Source organism: Monodelphis domestica, chromosome 7 (assembly GCF_027887165.1).
Source record: "Monodelphis domestica isolate mMonDom1 chromosome 7, mMonDom1.pri, whole genome shotgun sequence".
In the NCBI taxonomy this organism is placed as follows: domain Eukaryota; kingdom Metazoa; phylum Chordata; class Mammalia; order Didelphimorphia; family Didelphidae; genus Monodelphis; species Monodelphis domestica.
Genome location: NC_077233.1, coordinates 173,757,588 through 173,784,259, shown reverse-complemented (window position 1 = coordinate 173,784,259; position 26,672 = coordinate 173,757,588). Strand labels below are relative to the sequence as shown.

At 37.7% G+C, this 26,672-nt stretch overlaps 1 protein-coding gene and 1 long non-coding RNA gene across 12 annotated transcripts in view; one reads left to right on the top strand and one right to left on the bottom strand.

Annotated features, from left to right (window-relative positions):
- Window positions 1-14,651: 14,651 nt before the first annotated feature.
- Window positions 14,652-16,750, bottom strand: LOC103094907 (uncharacterized). The gene is made up of 2 exons (XR_470135.3): window positions 16,578-16,750; window positions 14,652-14,846 (listed from the first exon to the last, which is right to left on the bottom strand). It is a non-coding gene; the product is annotated as an uncharacterized LOC103094907 (long non-coding RNA).
- Window positions 16,751-17,104: 354 nt separating this feature from the next.
- CDIP1 (cell death inducing p53 target 1) overlaps window positions 17,105-26,672 on the top strand; it is a 54,869-nt gene continuing 45,301 nt past the window's right edge. Inside the window, exons 1-2 of one of the 11 annotated variants that reach the window (XM_056806099.1) lie at window positions 17,108-17,286; window positions 18,671-18,707. The gene's annotated coding sequence lies outside the window, so the exon portion shown is untranslated. Of the gene's footprint in view, window positions 17,287-18,670; window positions 18,708-26,672 lie in introns of all 11 variants that reach the window. The other 10 variants (XM_056806098.1, XM_056806103.1, XM_056806104.1 and 7 more) reach the window with 10 other exon arrangements.

Sequence of the window (26,672 nt, the reverse complement as noted above, 5' to 3'; positions counted from 1 at the left end):
ACACATGAGACTGGCAAAAATGACCAAAAAAGGAAAGTGACAGTCTTGAAGGGACTACAGGAAAATAGGCTCCATGAATGTACTGTTAGTGAAACTGGGAACAGGTCCAGGCATTCTGAAAAACAAATTTGGAACTATGCCTCCAAATTTACTAATCTGTGCATACCTTTTGACCCATCTATATCACTAGTAGGCCTATGCCCCCAGTAAAATCAAAAGAAAGAGGAAAAAATCTCTCTATAAAAATATATCAGCTTTTTTGTGGCAGCCAAAAACTGGAAAGGGGGAGGGCATTGCTCACCAACTGAGAAATAGTTAAGCAAATAGTGGTATATGAATATAATTGAATATTATTGTATTGTAAGAAATAATAAAATGAAGAATTCCGCAGAAATTGGGAAGACCTTAAGAACTGATCAGGGCAAAATGAGTAGAAGTATAATAACAATTGTAAGAAGAAAAATATCAACTTATAAAACATTATAAAGGAAAATAACTCTGAGAGTTTTAAAAACTGACAAATACTATGCTAAACCATGAGTCCAGGGGACTGAAAATGAAACATTCTGCCAGAGAGGTTGTTTTAAGGTGAACTTAAAATGTAGAATGAGATATGTCATTCTAGACATGGCCTATGTGAGAGGAGTCCCCTAGCTACATATGTTTCCTTGTCATGCATATTCCAGGCTTTTTCTTGTGACATATTTTGCTATTATATTTAATTAAATGTTTTTTATTCTTAGCAAATGTGTCCATTTGTTGGTTCGTAAAAAGAAATACACTGATGGAGATTCATGAGTCTTGCATGGATACTGACCTACTAAGTACTTCAAACATGTGCTATATTTCAGGAATCTAGGTGGGAAGGGAGCTCCAGATGCTACATAAAAAATGGAACAGAATAAAAAACAGGGCACATATATTTTGAAGGTCTTCTTTAAGTTAGTCCTCAGCATTAAGGAGATTGTAGTCTTGCTCCTCTCATAATGGTCCCCTGCTTTTAGGCAGAAGAAAGAATGTGTACTATACAACAAACAAACTTGGCATTGAAGTTTATTGTGAGTGAAAGAAATGTTGGAATGGCTCTTGTGATCCTAAAGGACACTGTGCCATACTTTCAAGAATTAATGTTGTGATAGGGAAGAATTCTCTTCCTTATATAATTTAATAAGAATGATTTGGCCCTGATTTCATCTTGATAGGAGGTCACATATTCTGGAGTGTCTCCTAGCTGGCAAAGGTTATCCCTTACACACTAAAGGATTGGTCAGTTTCCAGGAGCCAATTAATATGATTGGAAATAAACAACTGATTTTCTAAGCAGATTAATGTAAGCAAAAATGAACCTAGAATTGTACAGACACACTCACCTCCTTTGACTAAGCAAGTAATTTTTAATGCCAGGAAAAGAATGAAGAGTGAAAATTATGTTTATTGTATTCTCTGAATATATCCTATAAAAATAGTTATTTTCTGTGGTAATAAAAACAGTGAGAAAAAAGAATAGGACATAGATTTTTGGATATAACTAATGTGAGAATTTGTTTCTCTTGGACAGGCATATTTATTATAATTCATTATATATTTAGATAAGCATATTGCATATAATTAATTACAAATATATAAAAAACAATATTGCTATGTTTTATATTCTTAAAGATATAAAAATAAATGGTAACTCCCCCCCAAAAAAAATCCAAAGAAAAAAAGAGAGAACTTATTTGCTAATTTGGCCTAAATATTATGGGGGGGCTGAGGGTAGTGTAGGGAATGGGGCAGGTTTAGGGTTAGATTGAAATCTAAAATGTCGCATAGTTCAAAAAATCTGAAGGGTTTAGTATGTCACCATTCAATGGAACTCATCAGAGTTTGAGGCACCCCCAAAGGATCCTGGCATGGTTAGGATATTTCTTGGCTGCATGGGCTCAGAGCCCTACTGGAGGACTGGGATTTTACTTACTTTTTAATCAATTTTCAAACAAAAAATAAAAAGGTAGAAAAATGTACAATATCCTTGACCTTTAAAAATGTTTGTGTAATATTATTTATTTAATTAACTTTATAATATAACAATAAAAAGATTTTGATGTTCCATATAAAAATCTAGCAATTAAAATGTCTGCTAAACTCACTATGGTCTGTGGACTCACATGTGGTCTGTACTGGATTCAGTCCCAAGGGAGCCTAATGTATTTGTGTGTGTGTGTGTGTGAGAGAGAGAGAGAGAGAGAGAGAGAGAGAGAGAGAGAGAGAGAGAGAGAAGAAAGCAAAGCAGTTAAAATGAAAAAGAAGACTAAAGAAACAAAAGAAATGATTGGAAACTATTTAACTCAATTATATGACAAAAATAAGTTAAATGGCTGAATATTAAAAAAAAATAAATATCCACATTAATAGAAGAAGAAATAGTAGGTTTGAATGGTTCAAAATCAGAAAAAGAAACTGAATAATCTATAAATGAACTTCCAAAGGAAGAAAAACCCTAAGACTAGAAGGATTTACAAGTGAATCTTATTAGGGGTAGTTTGGTGATTCAGTGGATAGAAAGCCAGGCCTGGAGACAGACAGACCTAGGTTCAAATACAGCCTCAGACACTTCCTGGCTGTGTGACCCTGGAAAGTTACTTAAACTCAATTGTCTGGAACCAATACTTAGTATCAAGTCTAAGACAGAAGGTAAGGGTTTAAAAAAAGAAACAAACTAGTATATCTTATCAAACTGTTTTAAAAAACAATAGGAAGAAATTCTATCAAAATCCTTCTGTGAAATAAATATAGCCTATTCTAGGGGAGGCAAAGCAGACAAAAAAAATTATAGAACAGTGTTTGTAAGGAATATTGATACTAAAAATACTGAATAAAATATTAGCAAAGTACTTACATCAAAAATGTTAGAAAGGTCATATACTATGATCAGGTTGGACATACCAGGTATGCAGGTTTGATTCAATATTATGAAAACTACAAATATAATAAACCTTATTCAAATTAAAAACAATAAAAATTATGTGATTATGTTAGTAGATGAAGGAAAACCTTTCATAAACCATAAAGGTCCATATATCTTCCCAGTAGCAATGTATGGCTATGAGAATTGGACTTTAAGGAAATTTGAGTGCCACAGAATCAACACTTTCAAATTGTGGGACTGGAGAAGACTTTTCAGAGTTCCCTGGATAGTATGGAGATCAAATTATTCAATACTTAAAAGAAATTAATTCCAACCATTTGCTAGAGGTCAAATACTGAAGCTGACGATTAAATACTTTGGCCATAGAAGGAAAAGTCAGAACTCATTAGAAAAAGACCCTAAAGTTGGGAAAGGTTGAAGGCAAAAAGGCAGAGGAGATGGATAGATCATGTCTTGGAAGCAATAAACGTGATCTTGGATAGACTTCAGGAAAGAGTAGAGGATAGAAAGATCTGGTGTGCTATAGTCCACAGAGTTACGAAGAATTGGATATGACTAAATACCTGAATAACAACAATAATAACATTTATGCTGAAAAAAAAATTTTTAAAGGGAATGAATATTTTTTTTCTTAACCAGTAAATAGTATTCTTCTAAAACTAAGAGCCAGCATTAGTTGTAATGATGAATACTAGAGACTTTATGAATAAAATTAAGGATAGAATATAGATGTCCATTATCATCACTTTAATTTTACATAGTTCTAGAAATGTTAGTTGTAGCAATAAAATAAGAACAAGAAACTGAGGGAATAAGCATAGGCAGAGAAGAAAGAAAATTATTGATTTTTAAAGATAGATGGTTTACTTAGAAAACTATAAAATTTAAAACTTCAGTAAAGTAGCAGGATGCCACACAAATCAACAAATTTTATGTATATTATCAACAAAACCTAATAGGAAGAGAGAAAAAGAAAAATTCTGTTCATAATAACTACAACATATATAAAATATTTGGGAATCTAAATTGAAGATACAAAGAGGAATTATATGAATATGACTATAAAACACTTATTACAGAAATATATAGACTTGGATCATTAGAGAGATATTATTTGGTTGGGATGTACCAATATGATAAAATAATACCACCTACATTAATTTATTCAGTATCACAACATCTAAACTACCAAAGTGCTAGTTTAAAGAACTAGACCAAATAGTAATAGAACTCATCCAGAGGAATAAAAGTTCAAGAATCTCAAGGGAAATAATAAAAAAAGTGGGAAGGAATGGGATCTAGTGGTACTAAATCTCAAAGTATTCTACAAACAATTAATCATCAAGACTAGTTAGTATTGGTGAAAAAATGGGGAAAAAACTTACCAGTGGAACAGATTTTGTTCATGAGATCCAAAATTAAATGAGCAAAGAAATACTGTGTTAGTAAACCCAAAGTTCTTAGCCACAACGATAAGGACTCAACTAATGAATAAAAGCATCTGAAAAAAAAAAAATAGGAAAGCAGTCTTGTAAAAATAGGTTTAGACCTATATCTCCTACCATAGACTATATAATAAGATCCAAATTGATAAATGTCCTAGAAAAAAGGTCACAACGAATAATTTTTCAAAGCACCTTTCAATTTAAGTGTGAAGATGGGATTAACTCTCCCCTTGTCTATTTTTAGCTAATCAAATCAAGAACTTAAAGTACCCCTACTTACCATTAAGTATGAGAGTTTGTAAGGATGATATTAGAAAATAAGTATTGTTTTATTAGTTTAGGGATAAGAAGTAAAGTGGCTGGTTTGAGAAAAGAACTGGAGTTTGAAGCAGATCTGAGAGAGCATGTTAATTTCAGATGTGACAGTTATAACCGTTTTTCTATGTCAGTTACTCTCTCTGGCAGTTGGGAGTTGCTCTCTGACAGTTGGCAGAGACACATTCAAAGACTCTCAGGGCTGGAGGAGGTAATGTCTTTGCCTCTCTCTCTGTCTGAGGGAAAAATCTGAAGGAGCTCAGTGTTTTCCTTTCCCAACTTGGGAAACACTATTCACTATCTATTGTGGTTTTTATAGATTGTTTAACTCTGAGAAGACCAAAGAAAAACCTGGTCTTTGGTTTGGACCAGACTCAGAGTCCTAACTGGATTCTTGTTGAGACTCAATTAGCTAGTCTTTGCTATTTTATAATTTGAAAGAGAAGTTAAGATTTATAAGGATATTAGCAGTAGTTTTTATTTAGATAGTATAAATTTGGGTTAGTCAGATCAGGGAGGAGTAGTGTAGCCTGTGAAACACAGGAGAAGTGATTCCTTGTAGAACCTGGGAGTTTATTTGGGTGGATTTGGAATCCTTTAGAATTAGAAATCCTTTATTTATCTTTATATATTTCAATAAATATTTTATGTTTATAATAAGAGTCTCTTTAGCATCCTTGTACCTGGCCCTGAAGGGAAGTTCACATTTGAGCTTCATTTCATTACTAAGGATACTTTTGATTACCTCTATCAAAAGTATCTGAAAGTATATGAACAGTTTGAACCTGATTGGTGAGTTAAACAGTTTTAAAAAGTTTTGAACCTATATTGGGACAATTTTTCCATCTAAATATTTTATTTTATATTTTGTATTATATATATATATATATTTTATAACTCGCCAAAAATTATTTTCACAAGTCACTTACACAAGTAACACCTCCAAAGGCTACCCCCCTTGGGCAGTGCTAGGTAAGTTGAAAGACTGACACTGGTTTCTGTGAAGAAGGGGAAATGACAGGAAGTGACGTGGTAAAAAGGAGCATAAAAAGAAGAGACCAGCATGGTCTAGAGGCATTTCTTTCTTGGCTTCTGGAGAGATTGGTTCCAGAGATTCATTCCCTTCCTGGTGTTTGGAATGAGTGGCTGAGATTCCTACCTTGGCTTGGAGGAGACCTTTCACTGGATCCTGTGTCAGCTTGCTGGATGAGCAGCTGAGATTCCTGCCTTGGCTTTGGAGGAGGCTGCGTTGGTGGAACTCTGGCTGAAGACACCACTGGGACCTCTGGCTGAGGATTACTAGGAAATCCACATGGAGATCGGACTTGAGGAAGCACTGCTGGGGCTGAGCAGAAGCAGCACTTAGGGTGGTAGGCTAGATAATTCTCTACCTTCTTCTTACATTTTTCCACTTTCACTCTTTCCACCTCTTTGTAAATAAAGCTGCTAAAAGTCATTTTGACTTAAGCTATAATATCTTTAAATCAGCAACCACAATATTACTTTAGAATTCTCATATTTAGCATAAAACCTAATTTAAACTCTTACATAAGGGAGCTCCAAATAATTTAAAGGAACACCTTTCAAGCTATGCAAAGAAGAGTTCTTGAGCAAACAAGGGTTAATGAGGATGACAAAAGATAAAATAGATAATTTTGATTACATGAAATTGAAATGTTTTTGCACACATACAAAAATCTCCCTGCAGTTAAAACTAAAAGGGTAACAGTTAACTAGGGGGAAGTTAGGTTCAGGCTTGACTAGGCAGACTGTGTAGTTTAGATGCCATGGCTGCTAAAACACTGGGCAGGGCTAGTAATATCACAACTAAGCCTGAATTACAAAGAGTTGAAAAAAGGAAAAGGACATATTTGTACAAAAATATTTAGAGCAACTTTTTTTGAGGTGGTAAAGAACTGGAAATTGAGGGGATGTCTATTAATTGGGGAATGGCTGAACAAATTGTGGTAAATGAATGAGATGGAATACTACTGCAGTATAAGTGATAGGCAGAATGAATTCAGAATTCAGAAAAACCTGCAAAGACCTATATGAACTGATTCAGAAGGAAGTAAGAAGAACCAGGAAAACATTGTACACAGTATCAGCAATACTGTATGGTGATCAGCTGTGAAAGACTTAGCTATTATCAGCAATTCAATGATCCAGGACAATTCTGAAGGACTTATGACAAAGAATGATACCCACCTCCAGAGAAAAAACCACTGGTGTCTAAATGCAGATCAAAATATACTATTTTTCACTTTATTTTCTTTGTGTTTTTATTTTGGTTCTTGGTTTTATATGAGTATTCTCTCAAAATAATGATGAATAAGCAAATATGTTTTGCATGATCATGCATAACCCAGATCAAATTGCAGAAGCAAGGAGAGAAGGAATGAAGAGGGACAATTTGGATTTTATAATTTCAGAAAAATGTATGTTGAACCTAGGAAAAGCAACTGCTTGACTACAGCAGGGAAGGGGATACGACTGAAGAGAGACTCTAAATGAACACTCTAATGCAAATACCAATAACATGGAAATGGGTTCGAACCAAGAACACATGTGATACCCAGTGGAATCGTGTGTTGGCTATGGGAGAGGTGGTGGGAAGGGGGGGGGTTAAAGAAAATGATCTTTGTTTCCAATGAATAATGTTTGGAAATGACCAAATAAAATAATGTTTAAAGTGAAAAAAAATGTATGTTGAAAATTGTCATTATTACAAGTAATTGGGAAAATAAAAATTATTTTTTAAAAATATTGGATAGGGAGGATTAGGGCAAGCTACTTTTCAACCACAACTGACTTTTAAAGAACAGTTTTACTAGAACAGAAGAGGTTGATCAGTTTGTATAACCACTGAGCCATTAGTTCCTCTATATCCATAGCTAGAAAGATGATTCTTCATTATTTTAAGGTGCAAGTTGCTTTAGTCCCAAGTTATACATAAAAGGAATCTGGTCCCAAAGCTTTCATATGGTTGCCAGGAACCCAGTATTACAATCCTGAGAATGCACCATGGAATGATGAATATAGGCTGATTCAATAAGGTTTGACTCAATTTCTGCGAGTTTTCTTCTAACTCTCAAAATTCTGTGATTCTCTGTCTAAGCTCAGAGATAACACTGTGAGTTTGAGAGATTTGAAATTTCCATAGGGTCAAAGCTGAATGGCAACAGGGAAAGAGACCCCTGACAACTACTCTAGAACTTGTGGTGAGGTCAGCCACCAACAAGAAGACTGGGCCAAGCCAGACTGGCTTATTAGGAGTAGAGTTCAGGTAAAACATAAATATATATAACTGAGTGTCTTGCAAATTGCTTTATGTTTTGATGGATTTTAAATAGTAGCCTCCAAGAAGATTGTAATAATAGTTACAAATGAAGTTAATGAGTCTTAAGTTTGTTTTTGTCAAATGTGTGCTTGTGAATGTCCTATGTTAAAATTATTTTTGTATGTCGGAATAAATTATTTGTCCCAAATATGATTCATACTGTATAATATCTAGTTGCTCCCCTATTGTTAGGTGGAGGAACCCCTAGACCTTAATTTACAGGTTTAGTGAGCCAAGGAGTGTGAGAACAGGGAGCTTAGTGCTATCTCTTTAGAAGCCAGGCTCCCTAGGGTTGAAATTGGTCCAAACCACATATCTAGGTACAGAAGATGGAGTGGGCCCAATGCCACAGCTCCTATGGACACAGCACTGGCTTTTTAAGGTTAGACATGAAATATTTGAAAGAATCAGAAGACCTTCAGCTCACTGAAAAAGGACCCTAGAAAAGGCTGATAGAAAGACATCAACCAGACTTCGATGTTGTAAGATTTAAATTAACATCCATTAACTCCCACATATTATATTTTATAAGATTTATTAATAATCACTTGAAGTAGAAGAAATAAAAGGACAAAAGTAAAAACCTGAGTAAAACTTTCCTGACCATGTTTGCCAGGAAAAGAGAGAGAGGGGTGGGGTCACACACAAACTTTATCTCCAAAATGCAAGTACTTAACAGGAGAAAGAAAAGTGGGATGCTGGGATTTAGAGTCCTAGAGAGAAAATTCTAATTACACAATGTGATGAGAAGACTTAGAAAGATTTCAGTTTAGGGGCAGCTAGGTGTCTCAGTAGATAGAAAGCCAGGCCTAAAAATGGGAGGTCCTGGGTTCAAATGTAGCCTCAGACACTTCCTAGCTGTTTGATCCTGGGCAAGTTAATTTAACCCCAATTGCCTAACCCTTACTGCTTTTCTGCCTTGGAACTAATAGTTAATATTGATTCTAAGACAGAAGGTTAAGATTAAAAAAAATTTTTTTTCAATCTGCATGAAGTTGTACATTTAGTCAACTCTAATTGTATGTGATTTTCTGTTCTCTGAAGCTTCCCAGAACTTTATCTTTAATAATTACTGAGACTTATAAGGCTCAAAACAAAATACTTTTACCAGTGAAATGAGGGCTATCTCTAGGAACATGCTTAGAGTCACCCTTCCTGATTCCAGTTGACTTTATAGTAGCCCTGAAATTTTTTTAAATGAACCAACAGTCTGTTCTTTCAATAACATATATAAAGTAATTTTCAAACTTTAAAGCACTACCTAAGACTTAGTTATTATTGTCAATAGCAATTATGAGAAATTGATGCTCTATCTAGGGAAACATACATAAATATATACAAATAAATACAGGGTATTTGGTAGAGGAGGTACTAGCAGTTAATGGGATCAGAAAAGGGGGGCTCTTGAGCTGAACTTAGAATCTGGGAATGTCCTTGATATGATGTAACTCATTTGAATCTCATGCCGCAAAATCCAAGCATCTCAGAATTGGAAGTGACCCATACTTGGAAAATAATCATCTCTACAAAATATCCAACAAATAGCCATCTAGCCTTTTCTTGAAGATTCTAGTGAGTGGGAAACCATAACCTCCCCATGAAATCCATTTCATTTTTGGATGGCTCTAATTATTAGGGATTTTGTTTCTTTTAGATTTGTATTCACTTTCATTACATTTTGTTTTTTATAAAAAAGTAATACTCTTTGTAACCTTTACCATCCTCAATAGTGCTTTGCAAAGGTGGTGCTCTAAGCTGGTATCGTCCTTCACTGCCACCTTTTTCCTTGGTGAGGAGATTGTTTGCTGGCTAAGGTGGTTTCTGGTTTCTGGTTTCTTTTTTTTTTAATAAAACCCTTAGCTTCCTTCTTGGCGCCAATACACAGTATTGCTTCCAAGGCAGAAGAGTGGTAAGGGTGGGTCAATGGGGGTTAAGTGACTTGCCCAGGGTCACACAGCTGGGAAGTGTCTGAGGTCATATTTGAACCTAGGACCTCCCGTCTCTAGGCCCGGCTCTCAAACCACTGAGTTTCTGGTTTCTTTTGACTTTGTCCTTGTAGCAACTACTTTACATAAGTTAAAAGTTTTGCTGTGAATGGTGATAATAAAGATAAATCTTAATCTATTTCTATATCCCTTTGATTAACATTGATGGATCATTTGGATAGTTCAAGTTAAATTTGTTTGCAATGTCTTCTTTTTTTAAATCTATTTTATTTTGATGGTGATTTTAACCTTTGCTGTGACTTTTTAGTGGTCTCATTACACACAGGTTGAAGATTCTGACATGATTCCCACATCAGTAATTAGTCATCTTCTAAAATAATGATTTATCAGTTTTGTCAGTCTACATAGATATGTACTAAGGTTGTATTTTTTCTTCCATTTGGGAAGTATGAGAAGTTATTGATTTAGTGATCTATCCCTTAGTTTATTTCCAATCAGCATTTTCATTTTAGTGTAATTTCATAGGGGAAGTGATTATTTCTTACTTAATAATCAATAAACATTTAGTCAAGTCATTTAATCAACATTTAATCAACTAATATTGGTTTTATTTAGGGATGATTGAATCAGATTAAAGATTTTCTTTTTTTTGTATTAGACTCAATAAGTGTTCTTGCTTAAGCACAAAATGCTGAATAGAGGATATCCATCATTTTGACCTGATGATTAAGTAACCAAGTGGCATATAGGGCCTCCTCCATGAGCATGAAGACCAGCTAGTTTCCACTGAGTCTAATCATCCGAGATTATCATATTAGGCATGTCCTAATATTGTGGAAAATATTCCAGTTATTTTAAGGGCTCCTTCACCTCTGCCTCTCTGCCCTTGGTTATGTAACATTGAAAGGTGTTCATCTAGTCTTCCTGTAACTATTTAATCAATGGAGATGACCCCTCTCTTACCTATCCTGTCAACATCACCTCTAGCCTATCTAGTAGGTCCTTCTGGAGGGTCAGGGTATATAAATTTGCTAACTGATAAGACTGTGTGTTTTACTGTGCACCATCTATAACTTCTAAATATCGAGCATTATAAATCTGTGCCCTGCAGAAAGAGGGGATTATCTCAGATAGTGAAGAAGATCTGGGATCTGATTCAGTGAAGGAGACCAGTTGTCTTTAACAAATAATTATTGTCTCAGAGCTCTGCTTCAGTCATTTTTCTTGCAGATGACATATTTTTGGCACAAAGGAAGGGGGATAATGGTAAGATTGATTTTTTAAAATATTTATTACTTGAAAAATGAAATTAAAAACTAAAAATCAAATAGAGGAGAAAAACAATATATAATAACTCCCCTCACCCTATTCTCTACCCTAATACTAGAGATGTTAAAATAAAATCTGGACAATCACATTTAGTAGGAATATTATAGAAGGAATTATTGGCTATGTACAGATTAGACTAGATGCTCCCTGAATTCCTTTCAATATCATATTCTATGAATTCATTTCTATTTCAGTTTAGGAAATTTTAAAATTTAAACATGAAAGTTGTTGCAATTGATATTCTAGAAATGTGAATGCTTCATATAAAATACTATAGGAACATTCTTTCTAAGTCAGGAAGAGAGAGCTACTTCTCCATATGGCTCTCCTGCTCTATTCTTCCTTCCTGATTCCTCCCCCTCACGATGAAGATCCCCAACAAAACTCTCAGATTTGTGCAATTTTTGCCAACTAAAGCATTGTATGTGCAAAATTCCTTGTTATTCCTTCTATTTGCCAACTTCCATTTTAGATAGCAGAGAGGAAAATTAAATGCTTCTGTTTAAACTCCTTTCTCTTACGTTAGCTGAGTTATAGTGCTCATTCTAGCAATGCATCTAGTTGATAAGGGAGGCAGAGGATTTAGACAGGCTATCTTCCAGTTTATAAATGTGGAAATATGTCCCTAATTTTCACTGCTCTTATTCGGAAGAATAGACATCATTTTTTAGTCCAAAAAAAGGGAGGTTAGGAAAGAGGGATTTTACAAAGGAAAAAGAAGTTGATGGTTTTTACTTAAATACTTGGGGGGAAAGTTAGAAAATAAAAGCAGAGAAATTAATCAGCACTATGTGCCATAGTTTTACCAGTAGATGGCAATGGCAGTAAAGCCTAAGGAATAATATTTGCTGCTTTTACACATTGGGATTATTCTATTATTACCTGAGATGCAATTAACATATCAACAAATTTTCAGTAAATTATTGGCTTGATATTCTAAAAGCCAACAGGTGGGCCCTCTGGGATGACAGCCTAGCTCTGTGAGGAAGTCAAAGGAGCCAAGAAGCATATAACTAATGAGTTCATCAAGAAGGACTGGTGTTCTTTTCAGTCTGCAATATTAGAGCCTAGAGAAGATGTTAGAATTCAGATTTAATAGTAAAGGAAAATTGTACTTACCATATGTGCGACTCAATTACCATTTATTAAGTGCCTACTCTGTGCAAGGAACTGTGATAGGTGTTGGATGTACAAAGATAAAGATTAAGCCATTGCTGCCCTTACGGAATTTATATGGTGAGGGGTGGGGATGTTCAAGGAAAGAGAACTTGTACTCAGATCAGATAAATGCATGGTAATTTGAAGGGGAGAGCTCTAATACTGGGTGAGGAGAGAGTATATCAGGGAAAGCATTGGTAAAGGTCAGTATTGTAAGGAGGGGGTCAGGAGTTAATTTATATAAAGGTTGGACTGGATTACTTAACAGTGTGGTCACCAGGAATTTATATTAATTCCAAAGAGATTTATTTACAAAATGTAGAGAGAGTTAAATAAGGAAAAGCAGAGAGAGGATAGGGTAAGATATCTAGCCTAAGCACTAAGTAATTTACTTCCGGCCCGTAACCCAACCTGGGCAGGGAGAATTGGTTCCTAGCTGGCCTCAGCAAAGCCAAGAACCTGGGGGAAAACTCTCTCAAGAGGCTAGTCTCTCCTGAGGCTAGTTTCTTCAGAAAATATCCAGAAAAAGAATCAGCTCTTTCACTCACCACGTGTCAGTCCAACTGTCTCATCAGGAACAGGGTCTCAGGTCCAGTCAACAGATTTCTCCTTCAGTCTCCACTTCAAAGAATGAAGAAGTCCCAGTAGCACTTTTTCAGGAAGTTGTCATTCCCTTTTAAAGACACTTTCTCTTGCGTCACTTCTCATGCCTTCCCCTAATTCTACATCTACCAATCACAGTTGAAGTCCTGCTTTAGGACTGCCCAAGAGGCAGTCCAGTCAATTCTGATTTGTCACCCACTATTGCACACGTGGGTCACAGACATAAGTGGGATGTTTGCAGTTTTGGTGATTAGATCTAAAAATGGGCAGATCTCCATACTCAACTTTTAAGTAGGGTGTTTATACTTTTGGTGATTAAAATCTAAAAATAGGCAGGGGTTACAATTTTAATCTTCAAAATCAGGGGAGAGTTAATTTTAATATTCACAGTATCTAGGTTGAACTTGGAATGGAAATCAAAATTTTGAAGGGCAAAGGAAGGACATTCCATCTGTCAGGGATGGCTTGTGCAAATACATAGGAGAGGATGAAATGTTGATTATAGGAAACAACAAGAAGTCTAGTTTGGCTAACGTGTGAAGTAGAAGATATTTGAAATAAAGAAGGAATTGTGGAGGGCCTTAAAAGTGAGGCTGATTTATATTTATAATAGGAGAAACCAGGGTCAGATGTATAATTAGGTTAGGGTGATCAGAGTTTTCCCCTAAGGTACTGAAATTTAGAAGGTATTGAAAGAAGGTATTTTATTCCTTCAACAATAGAAACAATTGAGCTTAACATGTCCCCAGTAAGAATAATCAAAATGGGAAGCAACTAGATAGCTCATTTTCTCCTATTTACCCATAGAGGAAGTTCTCTATGTAAGCTCCTCTCCCATCAGGCAGGGTACAGGCTCCTTCAGTGGTGGCTTCCTCAGAAACAACAATCTCAATATATTCAGGGATGTCTCTCTGTGGGGTGTCTTAAAGTCTCTCCATCAATGTGCCTTTGTGTCTAAGATCCAAGGTCATTCTAAGAGGTTAGTCTGAGTATAAAGGAGAAAAGTAGAAGGGATGGAGTAAAATTGGTTATACATTTCTTTATTTGAAGGACTGGGAAAAAAGGAGGTGGCAAATAAGTTAAAGTCCTCCACTAATGTGTAAGCTTGTGTTCCCCATATCTGGTATCTGCATAATAACATGGTGGCAGACACATGACTTACTTAAGATTAGCTTGAGCCCAGACTGGGCTTGTAGCTATCTTCCATATAATGGTGCTTCTGTGAACACAGGTAGCAATTCCACTATGAGTAAGTCTAACCTGGGAGATAGCTTAGGGATGTTAAATGCAGTTATCAAAAGGATCTATCTTGACTTCACTGTTTGGTCATGGTTGAAGCAAGTCTTGTGATAGCTCTGGAAATGTATAACACCTAGAGGCTTTGATTTGATCAGACTTTAATCACTTTGATCTTGTCACTCCTCCCAGTTGCCACTTAATCACATCTTTGATTTCATCAATATTAGTTCCTGGTCCAATTGCTGCTCACTCTGATTCTTTCTTGCTGAAGTTTATTTAAACCTGCTTCTTACACCTCTAAGTAGGCATGCCTATACTCTCCTATGTCGTGTTGTTCCTCCTACAAGATTAAAGACTCTCATTGCTACTTTGGTAGTTCTCTTTATTTTCAGGTTTACAAGGAGTTTGAGAGAGGTGGGGAGATCATGGGTCCCTCAATTGGAGCTTACTGGCAGCAGAAGTATTCTGCAACTCCATCCTTCTTGGTGAAGACGACCAACAGTAGACAGATGAGTCCAAGTTTTGAGGTGGCTTACCAGAAGGCATGGACCCTGAAGAAACTATTTGGACCATGCAAAGTTAGTGAGGTGAAATACAGATTCAGTAGTTTCAAAATTTCTCATCATCTGATATTTTTAAGTAGCAACCACCCTATTCTTGATTTATATTTTACTTTGAGTATCTCTTCTATTCCCTTTTGAGAAAATCCAGATGTACGTTAATACTTAAGCACTAAGTAATTTTTCTTACTTGGGGCTAGTTGGGGTGTAAAGAGCCAGAAAGGATGAGAATAAAAACCCAACCCCTTTCTTTAGTGACCATGCTCTCCTAGATCTGAATATAGTCTGTGTTCTTTGAGGTCCAGAGTTGAGAGGTGTCCTTGGTAGAAAGGGAGAGGGGCTATTGTCCTCCCCTCAGCTGTAATCCGTTGTGCTCTTACAGGCACAGTACAGAGTCCACTGTGTCAATTATAGAGAAGTCAAGGAAAATGAGAACAGGGAAAAGGCCATCAGATTTAGCAGCAAGCAATGGTTAGTATATGGTTACTAGAGAGTTTCAATGGAGCAGCATGGGTAAAAAGCCTAATTGTAAGGAGTTTGAGAAATGCAAGTCATTTTGATATTGTGACAAGTATATATTTAACTTCTTTAGGTCTCACTCAGTTTCCTTATCTCTGAAGGAAAGGGTTGGACTAGATGAATACTAAGGCTCCTTCTAAACAAATATATGATACTATGATCCCATGTAAGTAGTGTGCTATGATCCCAAGTAAGTAGTAGAAAACAGAGTGGGAAAATAAAGCTAAATCCTTCCAATGAATGGAAGCAAGCAGTTACTTTGCAAGATTAAATATTATATATACACTCCTTTAGAACTTGAACTCAGGATCTGAAATGTTAATACACATATCTACTCTGAAAATTATGGACAAGGTAGAAAATTGGAGGAAAGAATACTTTATTTTTTCATTTCCCTTTGAACTTAAAAAAAAAGTATTATATACTCATCCTTATTAGAAAGTGAGCTCCTTGAGGACAGGGACAATTTTGCCTTTCTTTTTGTCTCCAGGGTTAGGGGATTCTACTGCTTGGTACACAACTAGCATGTCATTAAGTCATTAAGTATTTATCAAGCACTGTACTAGACATAGAACTACAAATGGAAAGACAGTCCCAATCCTCAAAGAGTTTATATTCTACTGAGTTAAGACAGCACACAAAGGGGAGCTAAAAAGAGGGAGGGGAGAAAACACAGAAGAGGGGGTATAGTAAAGAAAGTTCTTGGTCACTCCTGAATACTGGAGAGGGATGAAGACAAAATCTGTAAAAATCATTAAGTAAACATATGCCCTACATATTTACATACTTGTTGACTCCTTTGTAAAATGAAGATCTCTAATCAATTACCAAGCACTGTCTTAGGCACTATGACTATAAATTCTAATAATCAAATCTAATATAATTCCATTATCTCAATTCATTTACACAACAGCTGTTAAGAAATACGAAATATGCCTCACACACTTCCTAGCTGTGTGACCCTGGGCAAGTCACTTAATCCCCATTGCCTAGCCCTTACCACTCTTCTGCCTTGGAACCAATACATAGCATTGATTCCAAGACGGAAGGTAAGGGTTTTTAAAAAACAAATAAATAAGTAAAATAAGAAATGCAAAATATCATTCCCATTTTGCAGATTAGAAGACTGGGGCCCAGAGAAGCCGTGCGATTTCGAAATGCCATCAAGATAATTAGGAACAACTGGGACCGAGACTACGCGCTCCTACTTACCCTCCCAATATTTGAGGGCAGGGAGGTGAGTATGCTATTCTTATCATGTGGCTGAAATGGTACCCACGGGGCCCGCCTACGTTGTATCTGGCTCACTCGGCAGCTCCAGCTGAGTAGGACCACAAACCCCGCCTACTGGCACGCCACGCCCTGCTGGGATCGGTTGCTAGGGACGTTCTGGCCCTAGCTTGCCCTCCGCCTCCCCCTCCCCCCTGGGACTATCCCTTGCTTGCCGCTTTAGGCTAAGCTGAGCTGGAGCATCACTGAGAACTACGATGCTACACTAGACTGCAACCAACACAGTAACTTTCCCAGCTCACCCCGCATCCCCGATCACGGTGGGATGGGGAACGGGGAGGGATGGCATGTCTAACACCTAGCCACAGAGAAGGCCGAAAGACCCTGACCCTAGAATCAGAGGCAAAAGACCCGGAGGTAGGGTCGACCAGACAAATCACGTGCTGCGAACTCGGTGCCAGACTCCTCCTCCTCTCTTCCCCATCCCCCCCTCGCGCTCGGAGCGCTGACCTCATGGCCCCGCCCCTTGCAGTGACGTTAAAGGCCTCGCCCCTCTCCTCCTCTTCTCCAGCTACTGACACACGGAGGTGACAGTCGCTGCTGACCGTTTCGACTGCAGTCCAGTTTTGTCCTCCTCGCCGCTTTTCTTTTCTCGCAGGAGTTTTTTTCCTTAGGGACTCAGCCAGTCCTGGTAGGTAGCGCACCTAAGCCGGCGGTGGGTTCCTCGGGCGAGTGCTTGGCTGGGGGGAGGGGGCCCTGTCCTTTCCCCCCCTCCCCCGGGGGAGACACGGGCCCTCACTGGCGGTCTGGCAGGGCCCTGTCGTCCGTGTCTGGGGGCGTAACAAGTAGTGGGGGAGGGGGACGCGCCCCGTTCTCGTGGCGCTTTAGAGCTCGCGTCGCTTGGTTCCTCCCGTGTTACCGTCCTGGGCCATACTGCGGGTACTGGAATTTGAAGAACGGGGTGTCTGCAGGGAGAGCGGTGCATCGATCATTGCCCATGGTCCCTTCTTTCTTTCTGTCCCCTCTGCCCTGACGCCTGGCTGCGAGGGACGCGGAGGGGGGACAGATGGCGAGAGCCGGCCTGACTGCAGCGAGGCGGGCGTTTGTTGTACGGATGAGTAGGGGGCGCTTCGGGATGTATATTAGGGCTTTATCCCGGGCATCCGTGGCAGCTGTTATTCCCATTTTTCAGCTCGAGAGAAGGAGGCTGGAGACGGGTCGCTGCCTGTCGAAGGTTGGGTGGTGTATAGAATAGAGGAGTAGAGTGTTTTAGTGGCGGTGGTGGCAGTAGGGAAGTCCTGTACTCTCCTCTAACCCCAAACCTGGGAGTCTGGGTTCTAATTCCAGCAGCCACTCAATAGCAGTGTGACCTTGAGCAAGTGTTTTCACCTCTCTGGGCACACTTGATTGTAGTGACTTCACTGGTTTACCCCTCAGCTTCTCTTTAAATGGGACCTAGGGCCTCTGCAGGTATAAAATTAAGGGTTTAGATTAGATGACTTCTGAGCACCTCGCTCTAAAATTCGATGATACTGTTAAACAACACTTATTGTGCTCTGCCAAGTGCTGGAAATACAAAGATGAAAAATGGCAAAGTGCCGTCTTCAAGAACTTTACATTCCCTTGGAAGGAGACATGACATAAATTAATACCTCCTTAAATGAGGCAGAATGTAATGACTTTAAAGGATAAATCCAAACAAAGTGTTTTAGAAAAGTTTGAGGGAGGAGGGTGTTGTTAAGGATGGGGAAAGTGGCACTTGACCTGGCTTTAAAAGGATTTCAAGAAATAGTGAAGTGGAATGTATCACAGAAATGAAACTGCATGGGTGATGCTCCTTAAGTGCTGTAAGGCACCATTATGGCAATGATTCTGATTTATCCACACTTACTTTTGATGGCCACTTTCAATCCTCCAACTGCAGAAGTAATCAAGGAAAGGCAATAAGTATATGAAGAGTGGGAAATTAGGGTTCATTTTAGTTGAGGCTTGCAGAAAATTTCTCTGTTGGCATTTGAAGCAAGTTAAATGAAGCATTTTAGTTTTAATTAAGATGGAGAACATTTTCTTTACAGGTTGAAGAAAGAGGAAAGAAAGTGGTACTTCAAATAGGTATTTGAGTTTTCATCATTTTTTCACATACTCAAAAAAAACTTTCCTTCTTTTCATGTTCTTGCCAGCTGATTATGCCATCTGTTTGGATTCCTTTGTCATCATATTTATCAACCTTCACTCATTTTTCTCAGTAACTTTGACATCTGACTTATACTTTTCCCATTTTGTTTTTTGCTATCAACTCCAACCACTTTCATATTCATTTTGATGATGCAACAGATACTCTGCCTTTTCTTCCCATGATCTCCTTCTCTGTTTTCTCATGGTCACACCTTAGACTTCACTGTCATTCACAACTGTTAACACTTTAAAACTTCTGAACAGAACACAGAACTTCCCTTTCTGACCTATTGCCTGCATATTTCTACCTCTAATTGCTGTATCTATTTCTCCCTTTCTTTTTCCTTGACTTTTTATTCTTTCACTCTATTGTTTTTTTAATCCATTGTCTTCTGGGACAGAAGAGTGGTGAGGGGTAGGCAATTAGGGTTATGTGTCTTGTCCTAGGTCACATGGCTGAGAAGCATCCAAGGTTAGATTTGAACATGGACCTTCTGTTTCCAGTCCTGTCTCTATCCACTGATCCACCTAGCTGCCCCTCTCCCTATTCTTCTAATCTGTCACTTTTTCCCTTTTCATTTCCCTTTCTCTCTTTCATAGATCTGAATCTCTAGTTGCTGATATCAATAATGTATTCTCTTCTACCCTTGTGAATCCCTTGCCTTTTCTAGGTCTTGGTTTTTCCTGTTCTCATCCATCCTGTCCTTAATCATGTTTCCCTCCACGCCAGGAAGGGGTCTTCCTACTTTTCTACTGTCTTCACCACCTCCTTCCCCATCTCCTCTTGAAATCTCTCACTTCATAAAAGTTTCAATATATATGATACTTGTACCTCCATGAAGCCTTCCCTAAAAGTGGTCTCTCTTTTCTCAAATTTATCATTGCATAATTTTTGGACTACTCATTTGAATTTATCACATTCTTCCTCATATCATAATTATTTGTATGATTTCTAACAGATTATAAGCTGCTTGAAGCTACAGTTTTATGTTTTAACTTTGTGCTAGGTAGATACTGGGGATTAAGTGTTTTGCATACATTCGTTGCTTATTAAATGTTTTTTGCACAGAAACAGAATCCCTATCTATTTTTCTATTGCTACATTTTGATACTGTGGTTCCTTCCTTTATTCAGTCTAGGTACATATAAATTCTGACTGTGCTTCCCAATTTTAGGATTAGAGGAAGAGGGTTTTTTTTTAAACTTAAATGATTTTAATGAAGCTGTGTATTTATTTAGCTATCTACTTATTAATCATTCCATAAGTATTTATTTATTAAGTGATAACTGATTCAGGCATTGTGCCAAGCACTGTAGATATAAAGACTCCCCTCCCTCCAAGACAAACAAAAACCTTAACCTATAGTCTGTGCTCTCAAAGAGCTTTTATTTGAATGGGGAAGATAACTTGAAAATAAATAGGTACAGACAAAATATGGAAGAGCAAGAGGAAGATGATTTCAGAGAAAAGGCATTAGCAACAGAGTAGGGTGAGTGGAAGGGGAGGGGGGGGACCAAGAAAGGCCTCCTGGGGAAAGTGGTTTTTGAACCTGGTCTTGAAGGAAACCAAGAATTTCTAAGAGTTGAGGGAGAGCATTCCAAGCATGGTGAACACTCAGTAATAAGGCACAGAGTTGGAAGTTAGGGTGCTGTGTTTTAGGAAACCATCAAGTTGATCTGTATTGTTGGATCATAGAATTCATGGGGGGTGGGGTGAGTAAAGTGTAGTAAAATTAGAAAGAAGCCAGGTTGTGAAAACCCTTAAATTCGAAACAAAGGCACATCACTTTAACAGTCAACTGTAGAACAGTGCAAACAAGAGGTAATGTGAGCCTAAACTAGAGTGAATCCCACTTATACAATCCTGTATGAGTTATAGAAAAGAGGACATATATGAGAGAAGTTGTGGAGGTGATAGATATGTGAGGTGAATGAGACTGAAGAGTGTAGGATGATGCTAAGTTTGTGAATCTGGGTGAAAGTTGGAAAGAGGAGAGAGTTTGGGGTAAAAGAATATGTTTGGTCATGTTAAATTTGAGGTAACTTGGAGATATCCAAATAGAAATGTCCAGTGGGCAATTGGAAATCTCAGAAGAGAGATTTGGGTTTGACATGTAGATTTTGGAAATAATTTGCTAAGATATAATTGAACCATGAAGACTGATAAGATCATCAGGAGGATAGTATAAAGAGAAAAGAGAAGAGGGCATTAAGGGATACCTGTGTTAATGGGCATGATCTGGATGAAGATTCAGCAAAGGAGCCTAAGGAATGGCCAGAAGAGAGTAGTGTTACAAAAACTCACTTGAAAAGAGAAAAACCGCAAAATCCCAAAGGAGATGGTGGTTCAACTATGATATGCTGCAGAGAGAAGAGGGTTGAACTTTTGAGAAAAGGCCATTAGTCAATTAAAGTATCATTTATTAACTGGATTGAGAGCAGTTTCAGTTGAGTGAGGAGTGTGATAAGAAGATAGATTATAGAAGATTTAGAAGACAGTCAAAGGAAGGGAAATGGAGTCATTGAGTATAGATGATTTTTTTCTGACGAGTTTAACAGAGATGGGGAGGAAATATATATGGAAATAGCAGTTAGGGATAGTCAGATAAGAGTTGGCTTTTTTTAGCATGAAGGAGATCTCATGAGTATTCTTATAGACAGTATGGAGGAATCCATAGTAGTTTTGGGTATGGATTGTTCAGGGAGAACTAGCACCTCCGGTGTGAGGGCTTGCTGAACTCTTTCAAGGCTGCTCAACCCCCTTTGGTGTCCACCTTTGATCCACCTCACCTGTGGCTCCATGAAGCTGTAGCATGGGCAGCAGCCACAGCCAGTAAAATCATGTAGGTGAATGGGTTTGTAAGAGTTAAAATTGGTTTTGGTTAAATTAAGAGTTATAAAAAGTGGGTATGGTCGCCATTTATAAAAATTGACTCTTAAGTCATGAAGCTTTTAGTAGCTTTAGTAGCTTTATTACAGCAAGGTAGAGAATAGTAAAGAGAGGGAAATGTAGGAAGGAGGTAGAAAATATTGCCTAGCTAAATACCCCTAAGTCCAGATTTGAGTGCCCCCAGATCAGAATGGGAATCCTAATGTGAATCTCACCAGTCCACTAGAGTGTCTCTAGCCAAGTGTATCACCAAATTGAAAGACCAATGGCCGAAGAGGCTGAGCCCCAAAAGAATCTCCAACACAGAATCCCTCTTTCAGCAAGAGACACTAAGGCAGAATCACTAACACAGAATTAATGCTCAGCTCTCCAGTCTCGCCTTTTATAAGCCCTTTTCCCACATCACTTCTCTGGTTTCCACTGTGGGCTGGTCTATCACATCTCAGGAACCAATCATAGTTTCTTAATATGCCTGGCATTGGGCTGGGGGTGGGGGTAGGAGAGGGGGAGAAGAAACAGTATTTGTAGGATAGATCCACTTCTGGTCTTTGAGGGTGTGAACTTCCTTTTCTAGTAAAAGGTTCTTCAAGTGCTTGACTAAGTGTGAAAGGAGGGGCACTCTAAGTTCTTGATTGATTAGGTTAAAATAAATAAAGGGAGTTTAAAATTCCCTTTCATAGGCTGAAACCTAGTTGAGAATGAATGACAGACCTCAGACCTGTTGGTGAGTTATGCAGCTACTTACCCCAAGCACGTGAAGACTTTCTCCATTGAATTGGGCAAATGGAACATTTCCAAAAGCCATGAAGGCGGTTGAAGCAGGTGATCTAGTGTGCTTAGAGCTTGGTCAGACATTAAAGACACCAATGTCATCCACTGTATCTTCCACCATCACCAGTTATTCTGGTTTTTGTCTTGCCATTGGGCTTTGATGACTCTGGAAGACAGTGAGGCTGATGACTTTAGTAATAATTTCTTAAAATAATACAACAGTGAAGTTTGCCTCATCAATTAATTCTTCCTTTGTAGGATTATTAATTGAGCTAATTTCAATATCATTGTGTCTCAGGGAATAGGAAGGCCTGAAGAGAGGGAAGGAACTGACATGGGGAGCACTCAGCACACACAAAGTTTATTGCTTATGTTTACCATCTTATGAGTGTGCCTCAAGGTGTCCAAAAACAATTGTAATAGTAACACTACTGATCACAGATCACAGATAACATATGATAATAATGAAAAAGTTTTAAATGTTTCAAGAATTACCAAAATGTGACAGAGACTTGATGTGAGTACCTACTTTTGGAAAAAATGTTCACCACAGACCTTTAATTTGTTTACCCCACCTCCCAAAATGTGGATAGGTGAAGTTACAAGGATAAGGGACAGCAAAAGGAAATAATTTAATTTAGCTTAAGTTTTAACAAAATGGAATTAAAAACCAATTTTTGGTTAAAGGAGTGGGAATGGAAAGTTCAGAAGGGGAGGTCCAATGAATTGTAATATCAGGCTGATGTCAGAAGGTTTTTACTTTCTAGCCAATCAGAAGACACACCAATGTTGCCCAAGATTTTGCTTTGTTATCCTCATAAATCATCATATAAGACCTTACCCTTTGCCATAGATCCAATTTATCAATTAATGGCTAGCCTAGTCTCTAGGGTTGGAGTACTGAGTCACAATGTAAAGGTGGAGTTACAAGTCATAGGACTAGAAACATGACCCATGTGACCTGAGATTACCTGAGTGAACTTGTAAGAGCAAGGAATTTAGGCACATACATCAAAGGAGATAAATCTATGCAAGCTTGTTTGTTTTAACAAAATAAAATTAAAAATCAATTTCCACTTTCACTAGAGAGAGTGGGAATGATAGTCGGGTTAGTATTCTAGAGAAGATATGTAGGGATAGGATCATAGGTGTGGCCTGGGAAGGAAGAAGGGCCACTTCTTTGACAGAAACAGAGCAAAGTGGAGGACTATGTCAGAAGGATATGAAATGAAGAAAGAAGAAAAAATTCTCTGCAAATGGACTCAATTTTTTTTTTCAGTGAAGTCTGAAAAGGAACCTTTTTTGCCAAATCTGTATTGATCTCATTTTAATCGATCAATTTAAGTTTGCCATAATATCAACTAAAGATAAGGCATTCTTATCCAAGAGAAGAAATTCGATGTCTTCCTATGCAATAAGCATAATACATCAACAAAGAGATCTATTGCTAATAAGTCTCTGCTGTGTTTGAAGTTTTTGTTCATTAATGTTTTCACTTCCAGTCTTGGAGTGGGGATTTTGTTTTCAAGCCAGTATCCACTAGCACTTTTAGTTGGTTCACATAGGCCTTGTTTGTTCCTTTCTGTAGTTTGGGTAGTTCAGTAGTCTGCTGCTACTGCCAGTCTTGATGGGGTAGGTGGTATTAGACCACACCCTCTGCCTGCCTCAATCTCTGGCTTCTGTTTTAGTCTTCTAGTGGTTGAGGCTTCTGACTTCTGTTGCTTTTATTTTCTTTCTTTTGGCACATCCCTGAATCAGAAGTTGGTTTTATTCTCTGCTGTGACTCTAACAGGCTCCAGTGAAATATTGGATATCATGTTGGTTTTATGCCTCTATAGCTCTCCTGCACTCACATTGAGGTACTGAGCACCCTGCTGTGGCTCCAAGTGTTCTGAGGATTTCATGGTTTAGTCCTGTCTTTCTGTGCATCGACTGTGGGGGTTGGATCTGTCCCTAATTTGTGTCATAATATGCCAGAGCTAGTATGTGGTACCTGACACTGTTTATTGGAAGTGGCACTGACTTGTGACAGTCTTTTTCAGAATACTGACTGGTGTCCTGTCTGCAAAAGTTAAAGCCAGTTCTCCTCTTCTACCTGCCTTTTCTGGCTTCTAACAGGGGTTATGAGATTTTCTGTTTTTGTTTTTTTCCTAGCTATGGATGCTTCCTCATTTATCTCTGCTGGTACTGCAAGACCCTAAACCACTTTCTTGCCTGTTTCACTCTGTATGCAGTTCTAGAATGTATCAGGAAGCTTTCTTCTGCTTCCAGTTGTTTTTTTTAAGTCACTGGTTTTTCTGGTAGTATTTTCTGATATTTTGCTGAAGTTTATAGGGAAGATTTGGGTTTCTCAATGACTTTTCACATTACCATCTTAATTGGAAGTCTGTTACCAACACATTTTAACTCTGGTTGCAGATAGTTTATAAAAGCCATATATGTTATCAGTAAGTCCACTTATAGAACTGTTTCATGATAGGTTCTGATCTTGAATGGGTAAATTTCTGAGAAATTGTCTAAACCCTGGAAAAAGTCAGTTAGCCTCTTTTGATTTCAGCCCTTTTAATGTTTTTTCTTTGTTTTCTATAGACTCCACCCTTGTTTTGGTGTTATTTCTCAAAAATATGGTTCTTATGCCAGTGAGTGCTCTTGCTTTTTGACAAAGTAGTTAATGACTACTTACTAGATATATTCACTTGATAAATTTTACTTAAAACATGTTTTTTCAATATAAACTTCATTAGTTATTAATCTGCTGTCTGGATACCTGGGTTCAGGTGCCTACTTTTCTATTAATTTACTTTAACTGGACAAGCCATTTTACTTTTCTGTGCCTTAATAAACTTACCTATCTGAGGATATTGGACTAGATAATCCATGAAAATTCCTTCTAGCTGTGTAATTTTGGATTGTGTTTTTTTAAGATGATAATTCAGATTATAATTCTTCTTGCCTCAACCCTTGCCTATGTGTATCGTCTCCTTCATCAGAATGTGAACTTCACAAGATCAAGAACTATTTTGTTTTACATAAATGAATGAGCATTTATTATATGCCAAGCACTGTTTTTTAAAATTTTGTGGATACAAATATGAACAAGCCAGACAGTCTTGGACTTCAAGGAGCTTACATTCAAATGGGAGATGACTGTATATAAAGAGGGTGGTAATTCATGTAGAGGAATGGTTTGGAAACAGCTAGAATTTTGCATGGAGGCCTGGTTCCAGGCAAAATAAAAGGAAAATACACATATCAGAATTTAGTACAGTATGGCCCAGTATCTTCAGGAGATATATTCCAAGACCTACAATGAATGGCTGGAACTATGGAGATAATTGTGTATCTGCTGTTCACCACAGGTAACTGAATCATCTGATTACTGAATCAGTGAATATAGGGGTACAGCTGTCCTACCAGCACCACTGTTCTTGCACTTTGGGGCCATTATTAGAGCAAATAAGGATTTTTCTTAAATAGAGGTACTGTATTGATGCTTCTGTGAATGCAATTAGTGAGAATATTAGAGGCACAACTAGAGGAAAATTTTCCATGGGTATGGGGATAAGGAGAAATGAGTCATATATTGGGCTGATGAACTTTTAATGTTATAGTCTCTACTGATTCGGTGGGAAATTTGAATCTTATGAAGCATTTTTTTTTCCTGGAATTTTCCAATTTTTTCCCTGTAACTAACTACAAGTAACTGAATCAGCAGAGATACAGGGGCATAACTGTTTCTCAGAGGAGCAGAGTCCAGGTTCTATTGGGAAGGAAAATGAGAATTGTGGGTGTAAGCCATATGGTTTGGAAATACATTTGCATCTTCTGTGATTGGTACTGGCATGATGATTGGTACTTTGTAGGAATTAAATAAATTCTATTCATTTATTCCTTTTTTCTGACTAGAGGGAGGAGAAAGTAGGTGATCTAGAATGAGTTACTGGATTGAAGTTGCAGCCCTGTTACCCATGTGACTTTAGGTCTCTAAATATTTATGAGCCCATGTTGGACTAGATCTCTAAGACTTTACTTCTCTGAATTCTATAAGTGTCAGGCAGCATCCAGGGCCCAGTTGAGGCTAAGAATCCTAAATATGTAACTTGGTGTTTTTCTCAGTGATACTCAGGAGTCCTGGTGTAGGAATAGAGAAACCAGTTGATAGGGATTACCAAAGGATAAGGGAGGATTCTCAGGTTGGGAATGTGGTGGAAGATAGGAAAGTAAGGAATGAAGATGGGGAA